Below are 14,548 nucleotides of genomic sequence, written 5' to 3'. Positions count from 1 at the left end.
CAGACAGTTAGACCTTCTGCTTTAGAAACTCATGGGAGATCTTACCTAAAGTGCATTTAAAGCTTCATGTCATCACAGGGGACACGCCTAGATGATGCATCTCAATAGCTTTTACAGTATATAGATTAAATAATATTACAAAGTATCTGAAGGCTACGTGGAAACGTGATACAGTATGTATAGTTTTTTACTTGTTATACCTGTGACTACGTACAGATGAAGAGCTTGTATTTACTTGAACACCTTTATACATATACAGTAAATCTATCTAAAGAGAAAAATTGTGTATCCTATACTGTGATTGGCCACAGTTCCATATAGAAACTAAAAATTCTTGAATTCGAAGGATAAAATAGATTGTGTAACTCTGTTGCACCCATTTATTTTACAAGGAACTCTAGCAAGATTAGTGAGATTTTTCTTGATGCAACCACAGAAATAAACAAATTGGAATCAGGTACTTTAATCCAGGGAAAGATATGAAGGGATGCAAGCATGTGAGAAACACAATGGCACGTACTAGCAGGGAAAAAAAAACAAATTTCACAATTTATCACAATTCTTACATTTGGGTTATCAGGAAACAACAGAAAACATGCAGCTTTCAGATATGGGAATATGAAATTCCTCTGACTATTCCTACTGAAAAGAAAAAACTGACCCATTCATTCACTGGAAAGAATGATAGGGGATTCACATGCCAAATTATTGGAGGAAAGCTATAACCCACTCAATCCTCATAAGTCACCTTCAAATCCTTCATTATGCCTTCTTTTAGCTTTGCTATTGTGAAAGGTGGTGTTAAACAACAATCCAATCCTCATTTGAAAACGTGAGCCTGCCTAGTCAGCCGAAGCCTAGGCACTGACTTCTAAATGTAGACAGTGTAGCCAACATATCGACCCAAATGAGCATGAGAAATGTCCTTCCAAGTTGACTTTTAATCTAGACATTAATTATTGGATCACTCAGCAACTGGAGAGACGTGCTTTTTATATGCGAGGTTATTCTGTTATTCTCATAATTCACCAGGTAGTTTGTAAATACATTTTAAACAATCTGTGTGCTGCACAGATAATGAACATGCAAGTCATTAGTTCTTATCTAGAGTGCAGAACGCTGATCCTTAAGTCACAGAGAGAGGATATAAATTCAATTGGACTAATGAGACATGGAATTATTGGTATAATGCCTTGTATAATCAAGGGCTTATGGGTAAAGGAAACTAATGTTTAATTGTTTTGAAAGCTTCCTGCTGAAGAATAAATTTTGAAATTTATAAAACTTTAATGGTGTTTTGCAAAGAAAAAAATCCTTGTTATCATACATTAAAGGCAACAAAAACAATTAATATAATGAATACAATAACTTATGCAGAAAGCACTGTCCTAGGAAAACTCATTGCTTCTCCCCCCCACAGGGTACAGTACATCAAGTTTTGAGAGGAGTAAAACAGTGAAAAGATACAAGCTACACACATTGGAAGGAATATTTATTCACAAATACAATTGTACTGTATATTTCATGGGGAAAAACCATCTGATATGGTACTGATAAGATTAAAAACATGATTCAATCAGTCGTGGGCAGCCAGCAAATATTTACATGTAGGAGAGTGCAAAATCAGAATTCAAATTCCTCACAAACCTCTATTAAATAACAATTCCAATAATTTAATAATAAACAATACGGAGTTCCAAGATTGACAGCAACAAGAAAAGAATGAAAAATATAGACAGCATGGCAGGTACAGCATTGGTTATTTCCATGAAGAATGTGAGGTTGAAGAGCTGCTTCGAGAAGCAGCAAGAAAGTGTCTCCAGTCCTGGTGAATGCAGCAAAGACAAGGTCTATAATCAATGCTGAGTGTGAATTACATCTTTCTCCACTGGGATCAAAAACGCAGAGTAGTGGAAAAAGATTCCTAGAGTTGTGGGCAGTCAACAAGTATTTATACAGTACATAAGACAGCAGAAGAGCAAGATTAGAATTTGACCTCCTCTCAGACTTCTATTGAATAGCATCATATCGTGGAATAAATTATTATTTTCCATGGAAGATCACTAAACAAAATAACTACAAAAAACTAAAAATAACCAATATTTTAGCGTGCAAAAGCTCAAATGTTTAACATGTTCTAATGAGACTTTCACAAAACAAATTACACCACTTTATTAAAAACATTTATCAGAGGAGTTATTACAAAACTTAATTCATGTGCAACAGTTTACTTATCTGAAAAGGTTTCATCATGTTCAAGAACCCTCTCATCTTGATTATGGAGTCACTTAAGATATTTTGCTGCAAGCTTCACTTAAAGATGAAGCAAACATACGTGCAAGTTTTCAATTCATCACTAAATGCGATTTGGATGGATTGAGACAGTAGGACATAAAGCAATATATCTTTATAAAAATAAAGAACAACGTACATTTCTAAGTGAAAACAGAATTTGTTCCAGTAGCTTCATGTTGATCAGAGAATAAATGTATTATCTCTGGCATTTAATAAATTTAGTGGTTTGGGGAATTGTTCTGCAATATTAGAGCACAGGAATGCTTTGTGTCGTTTAGTGGAATTCAAAAATTATGGGGTCTTCTCAAATAGAATTTACCTTTTTCCCCCTGGATACTGGCCTAAAGGAGGGATTCATTAATAGGAAAAGAGATTGATAGATTCTTACAGATAAATACTGTACAGTGGGGAAAAAACCACGCTGTTTACACAGATACTGTTTATCTGTAAAAATAGCCATGTAATCAAAACTGAACCAACACAATGGAGCTTTTTTAATGACGCTGTTTTAGTTGTCTACAAATCCACCTCCATAATCTTGTCCCACAGCGTCTGCTGGCTTTTTTCCAAGGGGCTCAGTACAACATTAATAAGATCAAACCTTCTGCAGTGCTCTTGCACTAAAAGGGATAATCCTCAAAACCAAATGCGAGTTTTGAAATCCTGCATCTTCCTCGCACTTTAGATAAATTCTTGCCTATTCTTTAGATATCTTCTTTCTTGCTAAAGGCCCATTGAAATGATCCTTTTAATAGTTATTTTCAGATCTCTCAAGAAGAGACACAGAACGTGAATGTCAAGGGTCGTACAGTATATACTGTAGATTACATTCAGTGGGGATAGGATATGCATTGAACATCATCCATATTTTAAACTTCAGTCACAAAAGTTACAGCTGGCAAAAGGAAAAAAAAAAGTTAGGATTTCATGTCAGCAGAGGCAACCACTCAGACTGCTGAACAAAAAATCCTTTGAAGGCTTTGAAAGTGTAAAAAATTTTTTTGTCGTCTTTCTTGAACTTTTCCCATTTCATGCTTGAACCAGTTTTGGGGCAACTAAATTACCACAGGCAGCACTTACAGCATGCTTGGAATCACTCCTTAAGTCTGGGAGACGATTTTGCCACACGTTCAGATTTTAAGACACTCTTAGGTGTGTAAAAGGTTTTTCATTTTACTTTTGGCGAATTTACTTTTTTAGAATCAATTTACTTGGACAGCCTCACAAATACAATCAATTATAAAACCATTGAATTATTTCCACTGGGAATCTATTTTATAAAAGCCTTAGAAAAAGGAATAAAAGCCATTAGACTTCAAATAATGTGGAATGGACTTCTGACTTCTAAATGATGTCAAACTTAAAACAGTGCAGTATATAATCTTGCAGTACAGTATGTCATCTACTTTTATATCATGTCTGGAAAACTAAAGGTACCAAAATATTACATTGTTGATTTTATTTCTCAGTTATATGTACAGTCCTTTGCAGATAGCAAAATGAAAAATCATTAACTTCTAGAATAAAAATTTGAAAGACTTTTCAATGTTTTGCCCATACTACAGTATATGTATGCACAAAGACTATAGTAGTGTACTACAGTATAGCTTGCTTTGCATTTGCCAAATGGATGGGTGGAATCCACTCTTTCTGGACTGAATCCAATCTAATAACACTGCAGATCTGATAACAGCACCACACAAACGTTAATTCCTTATATAGCGCTTTTCTGGACACTCCCCTCAAAGCAATTTACAGGTAATGGGCACTCTCCTCCACCACCCCCAATGTGCAGCCCCACCTACTGTAGATGATGCGACAGCAGCCATAAGTGCACCAGTACTCTCCCCACACACCAGCTCTCAGTGAGGAGGAGAGCAGAGTGATGAAGCCAGTTCACAGATGGGGATTATTAGGAGGCCATGATTGTTAAAGGCTAACAGGAAATTTAGCCAGGGTGCTGGGGAACCACCCCTTCATCCACTAATATCCACTGAGAGGTAGTTAAAACCTCTCTACTAATTTAACATTTTATTATGTTAATTCATATTTTAATTTTGATTCAATGTTATAATTTGGCAATAAACGTACCTTTATTAATTACTGTTCCTGTTCAAATCTGATTTTCATAGTAACTTCTCTACAAAATGCCTTCCAATATATAAATACAGGTAAGCAAGTAAATGGAATTCGCACAGACCCCCCCACCAGTTCTAAAAATACAGATGACAAAAATAAATTAAAAAAAACTGATAAAATTGAAACAAACGGGAAAGATTTGTCAATATAAGGAAGACAAACTCCTCTGCCATTGAGAAATATTGCAGATGTGACCCCATGGAAAGTATATGCTCCTCTCCATTTCACTGTTGTCATAACTTAACAATAAAGGCAGCTTGTCTGTGGGTGTCAGCTGGGTAGCAAATTTTGGTGCACTGCATGGGAATCTAGTGCAATATCCATCATGTCAGGTTTGCTTTTCTCCGCAGGCATCCAAAGCAGATAACCTAGAATGATGCAGTTTTCCTTTGGCAACTTCCGAGATAGTGTAAAGTAATATCCATTCTTAAAAAGGGATAGCAGTGCCAGGGGTGCTCTCCACATCACCCATAGCAACATTTAGATCAATTTTTAAAAATTGAAATCTTTCTCACTAGCTCTAAAACATCACACTGTTCTTCATATTTGTTACTACAGTACAATGTGCTGCAAATCCATATACGGTATTCTATGATAAGACCCTTTAGTACAATAACTCAGGTGTGGTCAAAAGGTCCTGGGGCCACTTGTGATGTTTTATTCACTTGCGAGTGACTTTGATTTTAAAATTGAATTTTTGATTTGATTAGTGAAAGATCCCATTAAGTCAGAAAACCCATTGGTTATGTATTTTTTTAATACAAAGAACAACCCATCTTTTGTTTTACAGTATGAAACACTTTTAATCAGTGTCCTGTGATATTCTAGCACTCTTTAATTGGAGAAAAGTTGGGTCTTGACTCTTAAAAGCCCCAGAGATGAGACTTATTCCATAACTGAAACAAGCCTGTTGTTCCGAGACTGCTAAAACTAAAACTTCTAGCCTCAAAATGTATTAATGCCCTTGAAGAACTGGTACTAAGAGAGTTAAAATTTGATTGAGCCATTTTACAAGTTGTTCACCCTGTAAAAAGTGTCAATACAGTCAAAGCTACTAAATGTTTACAGGAGTTTCTCAAGGACACTATGATTGTTTGAAACAACATAGAAGTAAAATACTCAGTGCAACATCATAGGGAAAGTGACAAAAAATGCTCAAAAGTCTAAGTCTTTACCACAACAATTCTAGTGAACTCAGTAGTCATTAAACAAAAGGATATACTGTACAGTATGGCCATCTGCAAACTATCCTTATTTTGATCTCAAAAGGTGAATGGAACAGTTGTTACCCAACCAAGAAGTCCACGTTCTTCCCAGACATACAGTATGGTATGTGTGGCAATACAAAAGGCTACAATGGCAAATCTTCAGTAAATTCCCGCATCATCTTCAAAACTATCATTCAAGGGCAAACGCAAAGTGGGGGTATTTAAACAATCAATGGAGTATGGAGGTGAGTTAGTATGTTTTACGAGCATTTTCTATTCTCTGATTGACAGTAGATGCCCTTGTTAGAATTGAGGGTTGAATTTATTCAGGATGAAGTCTATATAAGGATGTTGCAGCACTCGCTTCTCTCTGGCCTGACATTTGGAAGGTTTCCCTATTGCTGATTCCAGAAATGTTAGTGGATGCCTGTTCCATATCAAAGACATGAACAACTGTGAATACCACAGACCTGTTTTTAAGGTCTCTCTCTAAATGGTTTAAGGCTTTCCCCACCCTGTAAATAGTTAGGCCCATTAAGGTTCTGGTCTCCATCTCCGATGAGTTTAAGTCTTTCAACACACCAACTCTCCTATATTTTATAAACCTGGTTTCATCTGCTAAGAAACTCAAGCTTGACTGCAAATAGGCCTTTTGAGAAGGATAGCAAACTCAAGCACATCTCCAAATCTACCAAATCTAATAGTTAAGAGATCATAATTCAAGGTTTTTTCATTGGCCAACAATTTCCAGACCTCGTGTTTAATGTATGCATTGCTTATACATACTGTACATTGCACTGTTTGAAGCCAGTTTAAAAGCATTTAAGTCAGTCAATTCAGCATGTGCAAGCTGATTGTTTTATTTCCTCCTTTTTTCATGCACTTTCAGCCCATTTTCTGCAATGTACTGTACTTTTTCCAGCATGTACCTCCAAAGGAACATCATCATTTTAAAGTGTCATAGCCTTATGGGCCATGCATAAAAAATAATTTGTATTTATAGCTGTGCTTTTACAGGAAAATTCTCTTCCTTTATGACTGATGACTTAAGGCACTTTCAGACAATGTGCATGTGGGAGTTTAGGAGACTCATTTGAAGTGTTCAGATGCGAAAGAAATGTAGAGAAAGAATTTAATTCCATCTAGAGCAGCACAAGTTCATTCTTTTGTGCTGTCATAAGACAAAAGCACAGCCTGCAGTTTATTTGACTTTGAAACTGACAACAACTGAGATTTAAGAGACTTTGAATTTCTAAACTTACACAGTTGTGCAAGTTTAGCATAAAAACATATGTAAGACTATGATTGTTCATTTTTTTTCCCAGTTATGTCCATCAACCACAGATAAAGTGAAGCACAACTTGCACTGCACGGGAAAGATAAAATAACTTTAGTTACCATAGAAAAATGTAATTATCTCCCAAAGAAGTAAAAAATACTATGAGCTGATGCATCACTGGCATTGAAAATTGGGAGTTTAAAACATAAAATCACTGCCAGGTTCACATTATGAAGTCTGGATGAGAGGAAATACTCTCAAATCCAGGACTAGGCTATGGTGAGGATAAATCTATTTTACAGAGGCAGAATATCTACCACTACCTTGAATTGAAAAAATATTGCACTCACAGCTGATAAACAAATTTGATCTCTTCCTCTGTTATACTGACATTAATCACTTCAGTGTTATTGGAGCTAAGAAAGCTTTTTCATAAACTCGTCTGTTAATGTAGAATGCCATCCTAGAGCTGGGTAGCAAACAAAAAAAGTGCCTTTCACTATTTGAATAGCTAACCTCCTATTTAGTTACTATCAACAGAGGATATGAAGTAATTGGACAAGATTCCAAGATAGTGGAGATGTTTTTACAGCCTTAATGAAAGAGTTAACATAGGTAAGGTTGAAAAATGTAATAACGCTTCCCTTGTACAGCTTCAAGCTGGCTGAATGCCATTTTAATAAGTATAAGGAGTAAGGATAACTGTGTCCCAGGAGGAGGAGACCCCTGCTCGGATAGAGATGGCTAAGAGGCTAAATATTGCCATCGGCTGTTAAATAAACCTATTGCAGATGAGAAGGTTGCCCATGGCAGAATTAAAATCCTAGTTTACTGTTATGCTAAGAGCCTGTCTTACATGGTAATCATAGATAATCATTAAATAATTAATATATTACATTTACTTTTCCCCCATGTGTACCAAGAACAGCATTCAGGGTCTTGCTGTACAGTATTTTAATTTCTTTGGTAAATGTTTTTGAACATTTGTTTTTGGGGCTTCACTATGTGTCGGATAGATGCAAGCTTAAAATTACTTCACTGGCTTTCCTGCCTTTGTTTCCAAGATGGTGGCACGCTAGCAAGCAGCGGCCTCTCCGGGGACCAACAACGGCACACTAATTGTTTGTTGAATGCGTCTTTTTTTCTATTATTCATTTAAACTTTCTGCATTTACAGTAGAATAATCCAGTAAATTCACCTTTGAAAACAGCTGCGTGTTAATCTATGGTTCAAACTACAACAAAGTCAGTGACCAGTACTGTGTCAAATACGTTAAAATCAATTTGCTAATGTAGCAGACATCTAGCCCTCTGACAGTTATCTGGAGAATCTCCAAGTGAGATTGCTTCGCAGTTGTTTTCCAGTCTCCGCACAGGCCTTCTGCAGAGACTAAGTGCTAAATGTAGGCTTTTTATCACTGCTGGTCTTGATGCCACCTCCCTCCTCATCTTTAATGAGTTACTCTCTGGCTCACAACACTTGAGATAAGGGAAATTACTGCCCTGATAGCTGAGCTTTCATCTTGACCTAAGAGACATTAAAAAATCTGTATGCAGAGGGAAAATGCACTGGCGCTTTCTGCCAGCATTGAACAATGCCATTTGAGAAGGGGAGGGGGTGCAAAGACTTATTTATTAAGCTTTACAACACCCACACTATTACACTCTTGAATGATCCAAAATAATTAAAACCTAGCCCAGATTATCAGTGTTGCTCACTTATTACAGTTTGTATGAAACACTAGTTCATGAACATATTATCCATTCCCTAACTGCTTAATCCAATACAGGGACATTGGGGAGCTACTGTATACTGTAGGCTAGAAACAGGCATAAAGCAGGATAGAACATGGGTGAAACACCAATCTATCATAGGGTATACACACAAACACCACTCACACCATTATTATTTATTTCCTCCACCTACATAGGATGCTTCCCCAAGCAGCTCCCATGTGCTTTCCATGTTGGAAGACAGTTTGTACTTCTTCCCTCATTGAGGCACAGCACCCACATGAGCGCCACTACAAGCAGATTAACAAATTATCGACAGTGAAATTAAGGATTTGAGGTCAGCAACATTGTGGGTAGAATTTGACTTGGACACTGGGGTTCTCATGACTTCTCTTACAAAGAGGATCATGAGGACGGCACTTTAAATCTTTGAGTTTTAACGTCAGTGGAGTCTAACAAAGAAACTTTTGACATTAATTAGGATTATCCTCTGACCCTTTGCTTAAAACATGTTGCAGAACAAAAACTTGCAAGTAAGCGTTTAATGCAATTGCACACTTGAACACTAAAAGTCCCCCCCACCTTGATTGGTAGCGCGGAAGGGAAAACTGCACACGAACTATCCTTATCAAAGAACCTAGACGGTAAACAGAAAACACCGCGTACTATAACCTTCCCAACCTAATAAAGGTCCCTACTTTAGCCCGTCAGTAACAGAGGAAAACCCACACCCGGTCGAACCCGTTTGGCCAGACCACCAAATACCGTCTTTTTTTTTACCAGCGGCTGACACGGCTACGACCGAGGCTGTTACTAAAGAACTCAAGTTCTGTTTCCTTTCTTTTTAAAATACGTGTGCACTCACAGTCCTACCTTATCCTGAGAGTCTGCCCTTCCACATGATTTCGGACAGGCTGTGCACAGGTGCAGCTAATTGCTTAATTTCCTCGTGCGCATGTAGTGTCAAACATGTCCCTTCACCGCTCCCTTAAAGAAGAGAAAAAATATATCTGTAGTGTCAGACTGAATATCCCCAGTACAATTGTTTAAATTGTTTTTCTTTTGATTTTGTGACTTATCGAGTATTAATTTAAAATCCACAGACTGCACAGTGGCACTGATGGCACTTGTAAACCTGCTGAAAGCTTTGGTAATTTTTGAATGTTATGCATAATCACTTCATAAATCAGTGTAACTCAGTCATTTAAATTTAAATGTATGATAATATAAGATTCTCACTTCTGTTTTACTGGGAACGTTTTTTTTTCCAAATGGATTTCGTAAGAATGTCCATTTGAAAATATGATCTAGCACTTATTAATTTGCCATTCCTACTACACAGAAAATTCAAACTAGACGGAAAACTGTCTCCTTGCCAAGAAGTCCTGTTGCATCAGATATACCTGTAATAAAAAAGCACATTACATTTCTCCCACAAGAACCATGTAAAAGCAAACACAATTGGTCCTTGCTTTGTGTATATCTGTAAAACAGTTAAAACTCAAAGAAGCTATAAGGTTTCTTCAAACATTAATTATATTAAAACTACTGAGTACAATATCTCCCTATGAATTAGGAGATCATGAATATCAACAATGAAATAGACATCTGTCTATGACTGCTTACATTGGATTTATATTGTATTGTAACACTTCGGGCACCCTCACCGCTGCCGCATCAGGTCAGCCCCCCACCATCGGGGCCTCCAGCGTCACTCAGCAGGGACCCAGCCTCTTGAGCCAAGGGGAAATCTCCCGTCAGCCCAGTGGCTGGGGTCCCTGCTATCCACATGGAAGGGTGGTGACGTCACCGCGCTGGTAAGCCGGCTCTCGCCAGCAATGGAGGCCGTATGCGTTACAGTATATACTGTAAGTGTAAGACTTTTTAGTCAGGTCTTGTTTTCATCTTTGCGAAACATTGAGAGTTACAGTGATTCATAGTCACATTTTCGCACCTACAGTAGCTACTGCTTGCTTTTAAAACACAGCTCAGTCCCACGAGGTGTTAGCTGTAAGACCCAATATCTATCCATCCATGTGCTAAAGTACAGCAAGGGAGGTTGAGTCATATAGTTGGCTTTTCAGAGCTTTAGTTCTGAATTTTTTTAGCTTGTGCATTGCAAAAAAAATTTAAGGAAAACTAAGACATATTTATTTTTCCTGCTCTCGGTGTGCTACTGTATATCCCCAATGGAAAACAACATGGCAGAGATGATTTGAGCAGGGGACAGGCAGATGCAGAGCTAATGTGGCCTCTGTAACAGGTAGCTGCACACAGTGTCATACTGATGGTTCAGTATCCTCATTATACTGATGGATTGAGGAATGCCTATATGCCTTTATAGAGCCCCTTACATTTAGTAGAATTTTAACTCACAAGAAATACTGGATCTTTGTCGCCTTCTTTCAACTCACTTCACAAAATAAGATTTCACAGTAGAATACTGCATTTTTCTCATAACCAGTTTAGTTGCTCAAATGGCTGAAAGATTAAATGTTTTTCTCTCATTTTCTTCAATACTGTTAAAGTGAATTTAGGAGGCTGTCAACTTGAAAAGCTTTGTAAAGTTAGCCCCAGCTGATCAGTGAAAAAAATAATGGAGCTTCTATGCTTCCTGTCTATGATCTACCCAGTTAGACCCAATCTCTTGGCTCTTTATTTCAGGCTATATCTATAAACTGTTTTATAAAACATCAGGAGTTTTTTTTTATAGATTTAATGACTGGTATAAAAGCATTTTGAAGACTTGAACAAGTCATTGTGAAAGCTATACTGTTCTGTATGGTCCAAACGAGGGTTCTCAGTGTCAAAGAAAATAAAACGTATACTTTATTCAACCTGAAACACCATGGAACGTTGTTCTAATGCAAGTTTTTAAAAAAACAAAACACAAATTGATATTCTGTATGTATGGCATTGCCAGTCTTCCCTTCAGAATTATGGTCTAATGAGAAATCATAATTAAATTATTATTACTAATAAACTTTCCTAGTTTACTAAAAGCTATGCTGAATTTAAGGAAAGGGGCTCTGATAACGATCTTTAAGACAATGTAATTTTGACCAAAAATGTCATATTATCATTTTACAGTTACATTTACATTATTCAGATGTACAGTACAGTCATCCAAACTGTTTTCTTCTGTACCAGCATAAATCAAAACAAAAATTGTTCAATTAGACTTCATGGTCTTGAAGTGACTGTAAAAGATTGTTTATGGTTCTTTTTCTAAAGATTATATGGTTTTTGAGAAAATGTTTGTGTGGATTTATATTCTTTAGAAAAATAGTCTTTGGGGGTTGAGAAAGAAGAAACCTAACAATAGCAAAAGTTTCAGACTTGAGTTTAGGAACGTTAACAATGGAAAAAATAAATACCTGTTGCATGAATCATGAAAGGATTTAGAACTGTTTGCTGATGCGGATAATTAAAGTTACAGTTTAAATACTCCTGTGCTACCCGTTTTGCATCACCAATCAAGTATTTGTGAAAAAGCAATAAAGAAAAATGAATATATGTTTGTATAGGGGACATTTAAAATGAAGAAAGTAAGTCAAAAATACTTTAACCCAATTGTGTATCTACAGAATACCATGTGTGCAGAGGCACAGAAAGATGCAGAAACCACAACAGTAATTATGGTTAAGAGACACTTGCCAGAATGTGGCAATTTCGTGCGTTTTTACTTTCGCAACCATAGGAATGGCAAAAGTTCACAGATTGTTTCTTCTATTTATAGTAATTAAACTGAAGCTGAGCCATGCACAAGTCACCACTTTAAAGTTGTGAGAGAGAGACATTGGTTAGATGATCTTTCTGGAGGAAAATCTCAAATTGAATTGTTGGTGATGCACACACAGGCACACCCGTTATGTGGTCAGGGTTACAGAGAAACTTAGGAGGCTCTTTGGTCAGACACATGGAACTAATATAGGCCAAGATGCAGAGTAAACATTCAAAAGCAACAGCAGATGATAAAAGGGGCAAAAGCAAGGTTTGTGTTTGTGGTTAGCAATATCTTCCTGAGGCAAAGGGAAAAGAATGTTACTTAAAATAAAACCCTATCCCGACACAATTTATTTGTTATTCCAAAGGATTAGACAAAAATATCTTGATGTTTTCTTGTACAATATTTTGTTTTCTGTTTTGTTGGGGGCAGCGTATTGGAATGGTGCCTCACAGCCTCACTGAGTTGGGTTCGACTCCTGTCCTTAGTGTGCCTGTCTGTCTGGAAGTTTTTGTTGTCACATTTGTCTTTTTACAGTATAGTGTCCCCACCACTATACTATACTGGAGTATTAGGACCCACACAGACTGTAGGGTGAGCTCCCCCTACTGGATCCACTAACACCTCTTCCAGCAGCAAGAAAGTGTCACCCAGGTCTCCCATCCAGGTACTGACCAGCCTCACACCTGCTTAACAGTGGGTGGTCAGTTGGGAGTTGCAGGATGATATGGCTAGGTGCAATTAATTCCAGTGAAAAAGTCTCTAATCCAGGTCCTTAAATCATCTGTCTTTTAAAGATTATAAAGGCTTCTAGTAATCAATTAAACAAGTAATTGGTTCATTTAAGGGAATTCAAGTCCTGAGGATCTTTGTTGCAAATGATTGCAGTAAGTGTTTAACTGTTGTTTAACAATGTTTAACAATTGTGAGTCTTTAGAAATTGAGTGATTGCCTAGAAAATATTTTTGAAGCCCCTAGAATCCAGTGCATCACTGAAGGCCAATGTAATAATTCAACCATCCTCAAGGTTTTACAGGTTGTACAGATAAACAAAACACCAACAGGAAGGGCAATAGAGGCAACACGTAGTTGTTGAGATACTACCACATCTCATGTACAGTACTGTACAGTATGTTATTTGTGGATGAGCGGTGCCAAATGTCCAAAGACATTGCTCATTATCTAGTGAAATAGATACAGCAATGTGTTGCAGCTGATAATTAGAATTGTAGGTGAATATTCTAAAAGAACACTACAGTTTCATTTTTACTGATTTGTTTGGGTTAGTAAGAACAATGTTTCTGGTTGTGCCAGCATCTTATGCATGACAAATTCTTCACAATATCGCTTCCACTTTCACTAAATAATTTGTTAAAGACAAAACGGAGACAGGAAGATCATATTAACTCTGAAATTGACGGACAGCCAATGTATTGAGTATGGAAAAATATACTGTAATTATGTGATTCAGATGTACTACATATTCAGCTATCAAAATTGTGATTATATTGTTGTGTTAGGCTCTGAGTCTTGAATACATGTACCAACAAATATTATTGTCTTACCAAAAGCCAAGTAATAAAACAGCCATGTTATCTTATTTTTTTATTAGTAATATACATATAATTAATATTATTATTGATGTTATTAGGATAGTAAAACCGTGTAAATAACTTGGAGCCTGATCAGCTACAATTGAACATTCTAAATTGTCAGAGGTTGTAATTATATACACTAGATATCAGGACCCCAAGACAGCTTTAATTTAATGAGCAATAGCAAGAAATGGATCTATTCAATGAGGCTGAATTTTCAGTGCCTAGCTTTTCTTATAGAATATCTGTTAGTGTTTTGATTTTATATGTCAAATCAGATTGAAATAAGTCAAACTAAAAAGAAAGAGGGAAAGCTCTATATAGTGAAATTATTTAAATAAGGAGAACAGAAGTGCTGAATTTGAAAAGAGCTGTCAAGAAGGCAGTTATTGCTGTTTTGTATCTTATACATACATACATTTTCTTATCACATCCTGACAGAACACAAGTAAGACAAGTCTTTGGTTAAAAGAGACTCATAGGTATTATTTTCAGTGAGAAAATTTAACATCTTAAGATTAGGCATTGTGTTGTGGTTTGGTATTTCTATCCTTTACATAAAACAACTGTCA

General features: G+C 36.6%; 1 long non-coding RNA gene across 1 annotated transcript in view; it reads right to left on the bottom strand.

Annotated features, from left to right (window-relative positions):
* LOC148641063 (uncharacterized) overlaps window positions 1-9,643 on the bottom strand; it is a 58,554-nt gene extending 48,911 nt beyond the window's left edge. Inside the window, exon 1 of the long non-coding RNA XR_015930304.1 lies at window positions 9,528-9,643. This is a non-coding gene — a long non-coding RNA (uncharacterized LOC148641063). The remainder of the gene's footprint in view (window positions 1-9,527) is intronic.
* Between the last annotated feature and the right edge of the window lie 4,905 nt (window positions 9,644-14,548).

This window comes from Lepisosteus platostomus, chromosome 25, assembly GCF_059453375.1.
Source record: "Lepisosteus platostomus isolate fLepPlt1 chromosome 25, fLepPlt1.hap1, whole genome shotgun sequence".
NCBI classification, from domain to species: Eukaryota; Metazoa; Chordata; class Actinopteri; order Semionotiformes; family Lepisosteidae; genus Lepisosteus; species Lepisosteus platostomus.
This window is presented reverse-complemented; position numbering and strand designations above follow the sequence as displayed.